At 47.1% G+C, this 12,296-nt stretch overlaps 1 long non-coding RNA gene across 3 annotated transcripts in view; it reads right to left on the minus strand.

Moving 5' to 3' along the window:
* LOC121817728 (uncharacterized) overlaps window positions 1–12,296 on the minus strand; it is a 73,768-nt gene that overhangs the window by 44,231 nt on the left and 17,241 nt on the right. For 2 of the 3 annotated variants that reach the window (XR_009598280.1, XR_009598281.1), the window contains exons 2-4: window positions 7,485–7,771; window positions 6,366–6,425; window positions 5,826–5,995 (exon numbers count right to left, since the gene is read on the minus strand). This is a non-coding gene — a long non-coding RNA (uncharacterized LOC121817728). Of the gene's footprint in view, window positions 1–5,825; window positions 5,996–6,365; window positions 6,426–7,484; window positions 7,799–12,296 lie in introns of those variants that run through there. The other variant, XR_006057769.2, reaches the window with a different exon arrangement.

Here is a 12,296-nt window from a genome sequence, read left to right on the forward strand (position 1 = left end):
TGTTCCATTGTGCGTCTGTATGTGTGTGTGTACATACATGTCATGCGGCATCCCATGTGGTTCAGTGGTAAAGAATCCGCCTGCCAACGCAGGGGACACAGGTTCGATCCCTGGGTCAGGAAGATCCCTTGGAGAAGGAAATGGCAACCCACTCCAGTATCTTTGCCTGGAGAATCCCATGGACAGAGGAGCCTGGCACGCTACGGTCTATGGGATTGAAAACAGTCGGACATGGCTTAGCAGCTGAGCATTCACACATGCATATACCTCACATCTTCTTTATCATCCATCTGTTGATGGACACTTAGGTTGATTCCACATGTTAGCAACTGTCAACATTGTAGGGCTTCCCTAGGAGCTCAGCTGGTAAAAAATCCACCTGCAGTGCAGGAGGCCCCGGTTCGCTTCCTGGATCGGGAAGATCCACTGGAGAAGGGAATGGCTACCCACTCCAGTATTCTTAGGCTTCTCTAGTGGCTAAGCTGGTGAAGAATCTGCCTGCGATGCAGGAGACCTGGGTTGGAAAGATGCCCTGGAGAAGGGAATGGCCACGCAGGCCAGCACTCTGGCCTGGAGAATTCTATGGACCGTACAGCCCACGGGGTCACAAAGAGTCGGGCACGACTGAGCCACTTCCACTTTTCATGCTACTTCTACCCTAGCTTTAGAAACCTTCCTACCCTTCTCCACAGTGACTACACCGATTTACCTTCTCCCCAACGGTGTACAGGGTTCCCTTTTTCCCACATCCTCACCAACACTTGTCATTGAGTTCTTCCTGAGGACAGCCATTCTGACAGGTATGCAGCCGCAGCTCCTTGCGCTTTTGATTTGCATTTCCCTGACATTGTGATGCTGAGCATCCCGCCAGGTACCTGCTGGCCGTCTTCGTTTCCTCTGGAAAACTATCAGCTCTTCTGCTCATCTTGTAACTGGATTGTTTGTTTTAATGATGTTAAGTCGCAAGAGCTGTTCAGTATGTTGGCTATTAACCTCCATTGGTCATATCATTTGCAAGTATCTTCTCCCATTCAGTCAGTCGTTCTCTTGTCTTATTGATGGTTTCCTTTGCTGTGCAAAAGCTTTTAAGTTTAATTAGGCCCCACTGGTTTACTTTTGCTTTCATTTCTGTTGCCTTAAGGAGATAGATCCAAAAAAATATCGCTACGATTTATGTCAAAGACAGCTCTGCCTATGTTCTCTTCTAGGAGTTTTATGGTTTCAGATCTTACATTTAGGTCTTCAGTCCATTTTGAGTTTATTTCCTTTTATTTCTTCTTATCTTCTTTATTTCTTCTCTGTTTCTCATCTGAGCAACTTAATTTAATTCAACAATTCCTTACTGACTGCCTGATATACCCAAGACACTATCTTTGGTTCAGGGGGGATACAAAGTTTTCTAAGATGCAGTCTCAACACCCCATGAATCAAAATGTTATCAAACAAACAGTAGCTTAGTGGAAATAAAAAACAGTAGTAAAAAGGTAGTAAAAGAAAAAAAAAAGTAGTAAAAAAAACTGTATAGCAGAGAACTATATTCAGTATTCTACTATAAGAATATCAATATATATATATGTGTGTATATAACTAAATCATTTTGCCATAAGCAGAAATTAACACCACACTGTCAATCAACTATACTTCAATTAAAAGTTTAAAAATACAAAAAAAAAAAAAAAAGAAGAATGGATTAACCACAGGGTTCTATTGTACAGCACAGGGTACTATAATCTATATCCTGTGAAAATTCATAATGGAAAAGAAAATGAAAACGAATGTATATGTATATATGTTTGTGTGTGTGTGTGTATAACTGAATCACTTTGCTGTGCAGCAGAGATCAACACAACATTGTAACTCAACTATACTTCTATTTTTAAAAAGGGGGGGAGGGATAGAATAGATTATTGGGTCCCTCCTGTTTGGTAGATGCTTTATCAAGTGATCATATGCATATAACTGTTTTCACAAATATGGTGACATTGGCATGATTTTCCTTGTTTCATGGATGAGGAAATCGAGGCTCATAAAATCAAGAACTCTGCCCGGCAGGTCCATGCAGTGAGACTTAGAGATCTGTCTCCGAAACCCTTCTGTTCAGTTCAGTTCAGTCGCTCAGTCATATCCGACTCTTTGAAACCCCATGGACTGCAGCACACCAGGCCTCTCTGTCCATCACCAACTCCCAGAGCTTGCTCAGAGTTGTGTCCATCGACTCGGTGATGCCATCCAACCGACTCATTCTCTGTCTCCCCCTTCTCCTCCTGCCTTCAGTCTTTCCCAGCATCAGGGTCTTTTCCAATGAGTCAGTTCTCCACATCAGGTAGCCAAAGTATTGGAACTTCAGCTTCAGCATCAGTCCTTCCAGTGAATATTCAGGACTGATTTCTGAAGCCTTTGTCTGCTCCTTGAAAATGAGGTAGAAACAGATGGTGTGGAGCAGAGGGAGGAGAAGGGAGAGAGAAAGAAGGAGAGAATGAAAGCAGCAGAGGGGAGGAAGCCTCCCTGGGCCTCAAGGACAGACTGCTGAGCAGAGATTTTGAGGATAAAGATGAAACAGCAATCCAGGCTGAGGCTTGAAATAGCTGTGGGCAGGGTCCCGCACTGTGACTCAGCAAAATGGCCAGACCAGGTTATCCTGACAGAACAAAGTAAACGTGGTTTCTTAAGAGTCCGAGGCTGCCCTCGGGGCACCCCAAGGACAGCTGAAGCCGGGAAGAGATAGCTCACTCCATGAGGCAGGGGGTTCTCCCTTGGGATCAGCAGTTGGTGAGCTTTCTTCTCACTGTGAAGCTCCTTCGGATTTCTTTCTGCAGGAGGAAGATTCGCCCATTGAAAGCTAAAGAGGATGAGGCAGTGCTGGGAGCCCTTCTTCGATACATCTCTGACCCAGGGGGCCCAGTCTGCTAAGGGTAGACAGAAGCACAGAGTCAGGACTTATTGCCCCCTGCCTGTTGGTCAAACCACACATCGCAGTTACTTGGGAAGCGGTCTGGGTGGGGAAACCTCTCTATTTCTGACATAAAGAGATGGTGTTTGTTTACATTTGCATCTTCTAAGGAACGGATGCTTCAGCAGGACACTGGATCCTGGACAAACATCTTACTGATGACACTGATGACGGCCGAAACACTGGAGTTAGAAGGAAACTTTGTTTATATTTACACGTCTAAAATAGACCAACTAAGTACTTTTATATTGTAAATATCGGGCTACAGTCCACGGGGTTGAAAAGAGTCAGCCAGGACTGAAGCAACTTAGCATGTGCACATACATGCAAATTCTATTTCTGACCCAGATCAGCATGTTCTGAAAGATGCTCATTTTGAAGTTAGAAAAGTTATCCAGGCCTTGTTAGTTGCTCAGTGGTGTCCGACTTTTTGGGACCCTATGGACTCCTCTGTCCAGGGATTCTCCAGGCAATACTGGAGCAGGTAGCCATGCCCTACTCCAGGGGATCTTCCAGACCCAGGGATTGAACTCGCGTCTCTTACGTCTTCTGCAGTGGCAGGCGGGTTCTCAACCACTAGTGCCACCTGGGAAGCCCGAAAGAATGTATGGTTCAGATGTGAACACCGACAGCCCCCTCTGTGCATCGCAGGCACAGAGCTCAGAGACATGTCATCACTCCCCACACACTTCTGCATCCTCACCTCACAAGGAGAGACCGAGACGGACTCCTATCAGTGTTTCCAGAGTTAAATAAGTCAGTACACATGCAGCACTCAGAAGCGTGAGCAGTAAATATTAGTTTAGCTAATCATGGGAATGCATGATAACTCCTATTGGGTATTTGATTTCTCAGTTTTTTTTTTTTTTTCTTAAAAAAAGCCACGATGAGAATCAACATCGAGGAGCTAAATGACCACAGAAAAGAGAGTTTCACTTGACTTTTCGGATCACTCACATAACTCACATCACTCAGTACCTTCAAGATAAAGGTTCTGAAGGGGGTGAAATATTTCATCTATCTACTTCCCTCTGGCCATAAGCACACAGGTCAAACCTTCTGAGTCAGAATTCAGGAAATGGTCTAAATCTGTGAAGTGAAAGTCTCTCGGTCAGGTCCGACTCTTTGTGACCCCATGGACTGTAGCCAGCCAGGTTCCCCTGTCCGTAAAATTCTCCAGGCCAGAATACTGGAGTGGGTAGTCGTTCCCTTTTCCAGGGGATCTTCCCAACCCAGGAATCAAACAGGGGTCTCCTGCGTTGCAGGCAGACCCTTTATCAACTGAGCCATGAGGGAAGCCCAAAGTCACTCAGTCGTGTCCGACTCTTTGCGACCCCGTGGACTATACAGTCCATGGAATTCTCTAGGCCAGAATACTGGAGTGGCTAAGCTATTCCTTTCTCAAGGGGATCTTCCCAACCCAGGAATCAAACCCAGGTCTCCTGCACTGTGGGTGGATTCTTTACCAACTGAGCCACCAGGAAAGCCCAAATCTGTAAATTCAACCTAATTTGTATGATGGTTGATTTGAATAAATTATTGAGATGAGTTCACACCTCGACTGCGCAGATTAGAATTAAACTGAGTGGCTTTTTCGATTCAGTCTCATTCTTCATGGCACCTCCCATCAACTTCTTCTCAACATTTACTCAATACTGAATCCACATCCTTAGTCCTACCTCATAGACTGAGATGACTGTTAACCTAAGGAACATCCATTAAGTCCCTTGGACAGCAAGGGGATCAAACTAGTCAATCCTAAAGGAAACCAACCCTGCATATTCATTGGGAGGACTGATGTTGAAGCTTCATCACTTTGGCCACTTGATGTGAAGAGCCAATTCACTGATGTGAAAAGACCCTGATGCTGGGAAAGACTGAGGGCAGAAGAAGTGGGTGACAGAGGATGAGATGGGTGGATGGCATCACCAACTTAATGGACGTGAGTTTGAGCAAACTCTAGGAGACAGTCAATGGTAGGGAAGACGGGGGTGCTGCAGTTAATGGGTCGAAGAGTCAGACGTGACTTAGTGACTGAACAACAAGGATATTTTCATGATCATATTTCATTTTCATCATCTCAATATTTTCATGATCATTATCATATCTTCATAATACAGAATCATTCCATGGTAATCGTACCAAAACCCAAAAAGCACCTACTCATCAGAGGAGAAGAGGCATCCTTTTACAGCATGGATGCCATTTTGAGGTATTTGGTCCCCATCTACATCTTTTCTGTAAGTTCAGAGCTCCCTGGTGGCTCAGACGGTAAAGAGCCCACCTGCCATGCAGGAGACCTGGGTTCCATCCCTGGGTCAGGAAGATCCCCTGGAGGAGGGGATAGCAACCCACTCCAGTGTTCTTGCCTGGAAAGCCCCATGGACAGAGGAGCCTGGTGGGAGTTAGGCAAGAGTAGCAAGAGTCAGATATGACTGAGTGACTACACCACCACCACTGAAGTCAGAAACACTCTCCTGGGACTTTCCTGCCTTCCAGTGAAAGGGGCGTGGGCTTGTTCCCTTGTTGAGGAGCTAAGATCCCACATGTCTGACCCCCAAAAAGAAACAGAGAACAGAAGCAACACTGTAACAAATTGAATGTGTGTAGTCACTGGGTGTTGGCTCTTTGAGACCCTATCAACTGTAGCCCACGCCAGGCTCCTCTGTCCATGGGATTTTCCAGGCAAGAATACTGGAGTGGGTTGCCATTTCCTTCTCCAGGACATCTTCCTGACTCAGGGATGGAACCCAGGTCTCCCGCATTGCAGGCAGATTCTTTACTGTCTGAGCCACCAAATTCAATAAAGATTATAAAATCATCCACATTATAAAAAAAAAACCACCTTAAAAAGAAAAAAGAAGAAAGAAATGACCTTTTATTATTGGGCACTTCATGGAGACTTCTTGTCTTTGCTAACTGTGGGTCCTGAGAACTGTCTGGACCATCTCTTCCGTTAGGCGAACCGAGGAACACTTTCGTGGGTTCACCAGTTCATTCATTCCTTCAGGCAGTCTTGGGTGAGCCGATGCTTGGCCCGGAGCCCTGCAGGAAGATGCAGATGGACTCGGCCTAATTCTTATGCCCCAAGGACTTTACAGGGTTGCAGGTGAGGCGGGAGTGGGGGCTGGCGGGAAGGACTCGGGTTCGGGGAAGGGCCCTGCCAGGCTGGCTCCGCACACACATCTCTGAAATAACAGCTCATCATGGAGGCTTCATAGCATAAGACAGGATTCTATCTTCCCGTGCAGGGTACACCGCCTAAACCATCCGAACCAGATGGTCAGCTAATGGAGGTGGACCAGCAAAGAAAACATCCTCCTCCCCCTCACCACAGCCCCTCCCACCTCGCACCTGTGAACTGCTCTGGGCGTTTCTGCAAAGAGGTCATTCTGGGGAAGGGGAGGGTGCTTACCTCCTGTCTGCATGGCAGCGACTCCTACTTCCTCCCCAAAAGAAATCTTGCCAGCCTCTTCTGAAAGCAAAGGAGGAAAAGATCTCTGCTGGCAAAGGAGATTCATTTTCCTGCCAGGAAAGAACTGGGAAAGAAGGTGGGAGATTGTCCCTGACCCCCTCATCTAGGATCGGGTGTTGGTTCCCAGCGAGAAAGAAGGCAGGGTTCACCATCAGGTGAGGGCCTGGAATTGATTCCAAAGCTGAGAAGGGGAAAATGCGCTTTCTCTACATCTCAGTATCTTCCTCCATAACAAGATGATAATAAAACTTTTACTTATGTCAGAAGGAAGCTGCCTAGAAAACTGGCTCAAGGCCTAGAAATCTCTTCGAACCTACCTAAGTGTTTATGAGCAGGGTGACCATTTCATGAGCAGTGGAAAGTCAAAACCACCTGACCTAGCGGCAAAGCCACTGTGAACTTTCTAGACCTCTTCCAGCAAAGCTGACCACCCTGGAAACTGTGAATCTGCAGCGCTTCGGAAAGAGGATGGGAGACAGGTCTTTAAAAAATGATACATTTTGCATTAGAAGGGGGTGGTCAAATGCCAGTTTTTTAATTCTCCCAAATATAACATCAGAAAACCTCTGGGTGTCTGCTGCAGAGGACCTATCCCTCAATGGCATGTTCACGGCCAGGAAAAAGAAAACAAACTTAACACTGGGAAACAAGGACAAGTACTTCTATTAATACAAAAGGATATTGCTCCTTGCATTCCAGACACGCCATTGTGTTAAGTGAGTGAACTCGGTCAGTTAATCCTTCAGTCAGGATCAGAGGTCAGTAGGATAATTATCCCCGTTTTCAGATAAGGCAGCTGAGCTCAGGGTTAATATAAACCAGTGATACTTGAACCAGGACCATGAAGAGAGAGAAAGGCAGGCATAACCAGAAAGGGATCAAAAGATGACCACAAAGCAAGTAAATACCAATATCTGGGGTCACATGGCTTCACACCAGTGGAAACAAAGCCCACTTAAATGATTAAAACATCTTGCTTATCGAATAGAATATTTCTAAATAAATTAGTTTTTTCTTCTTATGTATGAATAGGGACATAAAAGAGACGAACGTCATTACCATTAGGAAAGGTTCTGGTGACCATCTTTTGACGCACGAACTTGGCGAGGATACAGCCTCCAGTTATTCAACCAGACTCTCTCCTAGGAGTTGCTATGAAGGAATCTTGTAGATGGGAATCAAGTCCACAATTAGTTGACATCAGTTAAGGGAGATGATCCTCATTCATCCAGGGGAGCCGGATTCATTCAGTGGGAAGACCTTGAAAGCAGAACTGAGGCTTCCCTGAAGAAGAAATCCTGTGTGGGGGTAGGAGCTTCAGCCTCTTCTAGAATTCCCAGCTTACCCTGTGGATTTCAGACTTGGCTAGTCAGCCCACGGTCACGTAACCCAACACCCCTTGCAGTAAAGCTCTTAAGACTTATGGCTTGAACCCTGGCTGACACAGTTCTGAAAGTGTTCCTTGTCATAAATGTGTAAGAATGAATTAGGGCTTCCTGGGAGTTGGTGATGGACAGGGAGGCCTGGTGTGCTGCAGTCCATGGGGTCGCAAAGAGTCGGACACGACTGAGCAACTGAACTGAACTGAACTGAGGGCTTCCCTGGTGGCTCAGTGGTAAAGAATCCACCTGCTAATGCAGGAGACACGGGTTTGATCCCTGATCCGGAAGATCCCATGTACTTAGGAGCAACTGAGCCTGAGCACCACAAGTGCTGAGCCTGGTGCTCTAGAGCCCGGGACCCGCCAGAGAGGGCACCACAGGGAGAAGCCCACACACAGCCTCTAGGGAGCAAGCCCTGCACCACAACGGGAGAAAACGCCTGGGCAGCCAAACACCCGGCACAGCAAAAATACACAAGGAAAAACAATTATTTTTTAAAAGAAGGAATTCAGTTCAGTTCAGTTCAGTTCAGTCGCTCAGTCGTGTCCAGCTCTTTGCGACCCCATGAATCACAGCATGCCAGGCCTCCCTGTCTATCACCAACTCCCGGAGTTCACTCAGGCTCGTGTCCATCAAGTCAGTGATGCCATCCAGCCATCTCATCCTCTGTTGTTCCCTTCTCTTCCTGCCCCCAATCCCTCCCAGCATCAGAGTCTTTTCCAATGAGTCAACTCTTTGCATGAGGTGGCCAAAGTACTGGAGTTTCAGCTTTAGCATCATTCCTTCCAAGGAAATCCCAGGGCTGACCTCCTTCAGAATGGACTGGTTGGATCTCCTTGCAGTCCAAGGGACTCTCAAGAGTCCTCTCCAACACCACAGTTCAAAAGCATCAATTCTTCGGCGCTCAGCTTTCTTCACAGTCCAACTCTCACATCCATACATGACCACAGGAAAAACCATAGCCTTGACTAGAAGGACCTTCAGTTCAGTTCAGTCAGTTCAGTCACTCAGTCGTGTCCAGCTCTTTGCAACCCCATGAATTGCAGCACGCCAGGCCTCCCTGTCCATCACCAACTCCCAGAGTTCACTCAGATTCATGTCCATTGAGTCAGTGATGCCAGCCAGCCATCTCATCCTCTGTCGTCCCCTTCTCCTCAGTCACCTATTGTATTTGCATAAAAGCTAGTACTGCAGAGTGTATGTTGAAGGGGGTTACAGTCTCCCCTGCATTCTGGTTACTGATGAACTCGTTCTCAGAGGACGGACTCGGAAAATCTCTCACGAAGCCAAAGTAAATGTTAAGCTAAAATTCCATCTGAATTATTCTGAACAAATTCTGAATGGGTAGAGTCTTAACAAAGTTCCAGAGTGTTAAAAAAGAGACTTCTTCCCTCTGATTTAAAGAACATATTCTCTCTCTCTCTCTCTCTCTCTCTCTCTCTCTCTCTCTCTCTCTCTCTCTCTCTCTCACACACACACACACACACACACACACACACGCATCTATCAGAAAGTACTTCCCCTAGGAAGTTTGGAGGAGAATGGATACATGTTGGCTGCGTCCCAGAAACTATCGCAACACTGTTAATCAGCTATATTCCAACAGAAAATAAAAAGTTTAAATAAAAAAGAGAGAAAGTACCTCCCTTACTCCACAGACACTTTCATCTATTCCAATAGCATGAATGGAATGCCAGTGACATCCTGAACACCTTTTAACTTTGTGACCTTGGATAAATCACTCAACAACTCTGTCTCTCAAGTTGCTTATCTATAAAATAGGGATAAAATACCGCCTGTCTCGCAGGACCATAGTAATAAAGTTAGGTGATGATTTGAAATGAGAAGCTCCGACATATGGCACGCATCATGTATTTGCGGCTTTGGGAAGGTGGCAAAAACTTCACAGAAGAGCTGGCACTAGAAAGAGGGGACTTTTAATGAAGTGCAGAGCCCCAGGTACAATTTCAAATAATGGAGGAAGCAGGTTTGAGCTCAGCTTAGAGGAAGGAATGAGGACAGCCTGCCCTGAAACTCCTCCTCCTAGAAACCCCAGGGGAGAGCATGGATGCCAGGTTACGGGCAAAACAAATCTAGACTCTATGTCTAAAACACCATTTCAAGACACCTTAAAAACTACATGTTATGTATTTCAAAAAGAGCTCATGTTAAACAAGCTTGGAAAGCAGTATTAACTCAAGACTAATACGTTAGCCATCACTGACTCAATGGTCATGAGTTTGAGCTGACCCCAGGAGACCAGGAAGGACAGGGAAGTCTGACGTGCTACAGTCCCTGGGGTGGCAAAAATTCAGACACAACTTAGCAAACGAACAACAAAACAGCTTTCTTTAAAGCAGGATTCCCCGACAACTATAACCTACTAGTATACAGCCAACAGCTTCCCAGGTGGCTCAGTGGTAAAGAATCTGCCTGCAATGCAGGAGATGCCGGAAACACAGGTTTGATTCCTTGGGTTGGGAAGATCCCTCGGAGGAGGAAATGGCAACTCACTCCAGTATTCTGGCCTGGAAAATCCCACGGACAGAGGAGCCTGATCGGCTACTGATCATGAGTTTGAAAAAGAGTCAGATATGACTGAGTGAGCACACATACACAAGCCGCACGCACACACACACACACACACACACACACACGTACAAGACACAGGCCCGTGCAGTCAACAGGGCGCCGCATGCAATAGCTCCCAGCATGGGGTGACAGAACCCCCTCCCTCCAGAGCATCTCCCAGGAAAACCGTTCTGAGATGCACACCTCTGCAAATGCCAGTTGTATTACCTGTGTTTTCTGAATTCTGGCATCTGGGGCCTCGCTGACCGGAGAGAGACAGTGCCCCTCGCAGGCCCAGGCAGTTCTCAAAGACAGTGCCTGGACTCAGCTTCTCCACAGGCCCCCGACCGACTCTGGGTGGCTCCCTGCCCTAGTCAGCCCCAGGTCAGCCTCTGTGCTCCACAGCCACAAAAACCATCCCAACAGCCAGTCCTGCGTCTGCTTTCCCTGCCTTCCCTTCCCGGGGAAGCCACAGTCCAGGCTGCCACCACGTTCTGGCTCCTTCTGCTCCCGGACCCACCCTGGGCTCCTCTAGGTGGCCCTGCAGAGCCTGGCTGGCCCCTCCTCTCCAAACCTGTAAAGAACAAACTATGCCTTCTGTAGCTACTGCCGACCTGTGGGTTTCCCCAGGCCTGAATTACAATAAAACCCACATTTTAGAACATCCAGGTTGCCAGTGAAGGGCTTTTAAAGACTTCTAAGCATATTTATGTTTTAGAAGGGCTTCCCTGATGGCTCAGATGGTAAAGAATCTGCCTGTGAGGCAGGAGACCCTGGTTCGATCCGCGGGATGGGAAGATTCCTTGGAGAAGGAAATGGCTACCCACTCTAATCTTCCCAGGTGGCTCTAGTGGTAAAGAACCCACTTGCCAGGGCAGGAGATGTAAGAGATTCGGGTTCGACCCCTGAGTTGGGAAGATCTCCTGGAGAAGGAAATGGCAACCCACTCCAGCATTCCCACCCGGGAAATCCCAGGGACAGAGGAGCCTGGTGGGCTACAATCTCATGGGGTCACAAAGAGTCGGACACAACTGAGCACACACCCACTCCAGCATCCTTGCCTGGAGAAATTCATGGACAGAGGAGCCTGGTGGGCTATAGTTCACGGTCTCACAAAAGAGTCAGACGCTACTTAGAGGCTAAACAACAACAAATAAGTGAATTGCGTTGCAAAGAGTCGCACACAACTGAGCAATTAAGACATGCACGTGTTTTAGAGTATTCACCTTAACCATCACCTCCATGTGCTGTGCTTAGTCACTCAGTCGTGTCTGACTCTTTGGAACTCCATGGACTGAAGCCCACCAGCCTCCTCTGTCCATGGGGATTCTCCAGGCAAGAATACTGGAGTGGGTTGCATGCCTTTCTCCAGGGGATCTTCCCAACCCAGGGCTTGAACTTAGGTCTCCCGAATTTCAGGTGGGTTCTTCACCGTCTGAGCCACCAGGGAAGCCCAGCTTAACCATCTTAACCATCACCTCTATACCACATTCCAAATTCCTGGAGCATCCTTACAGCCTCAGGAAGCCCAAAACTAACCTGAACGCCTCACTGAGAGACACAGAGGGGTTCAAGAGGCCTGAAGCCCCATCTATCTCAAAGTCCTAATATACTTGCTGAGTCTTTGGGAGCTCAGAGCATCTCAAGGAAGTCCATCCTTTCACCCCAACCTGGATACCTAGGAATATGGACCACATCACAGTTACAGGAAAGGTGATGACAAGTCCGTCAGCTACAGCTTCTTCACAGTATTCAGAGAATTCTAGATGTCTTTGGCAATTGGCTTCCCTGGTGGCTCAGACGGAAAAGAATCTGCCTACAATGCAGGAGACCCAGGTTCTATCTCTGGATCAGGAAGATCCCATGAAGAAGGGAATGACAACCCACTCCAGAATTCTTGCCTGGGAAATCCCATAGA

The sequence above is a fragment of the Ovis aries genome, chromosome 23, assembly GCF_016772045.2.
Source record: "Ovis aries strain OAR_USU_Benz2616 breed Rambouillet chromosome 23, ARS-UI_Ramb_v3.0, whole genome shotgun sequence".
Lineage (NCBI taxonomy): Eukaryota > Metazoa > Chordata > Mammalia > Artiodactyla > Bovidae > Ovis > Ovis aries.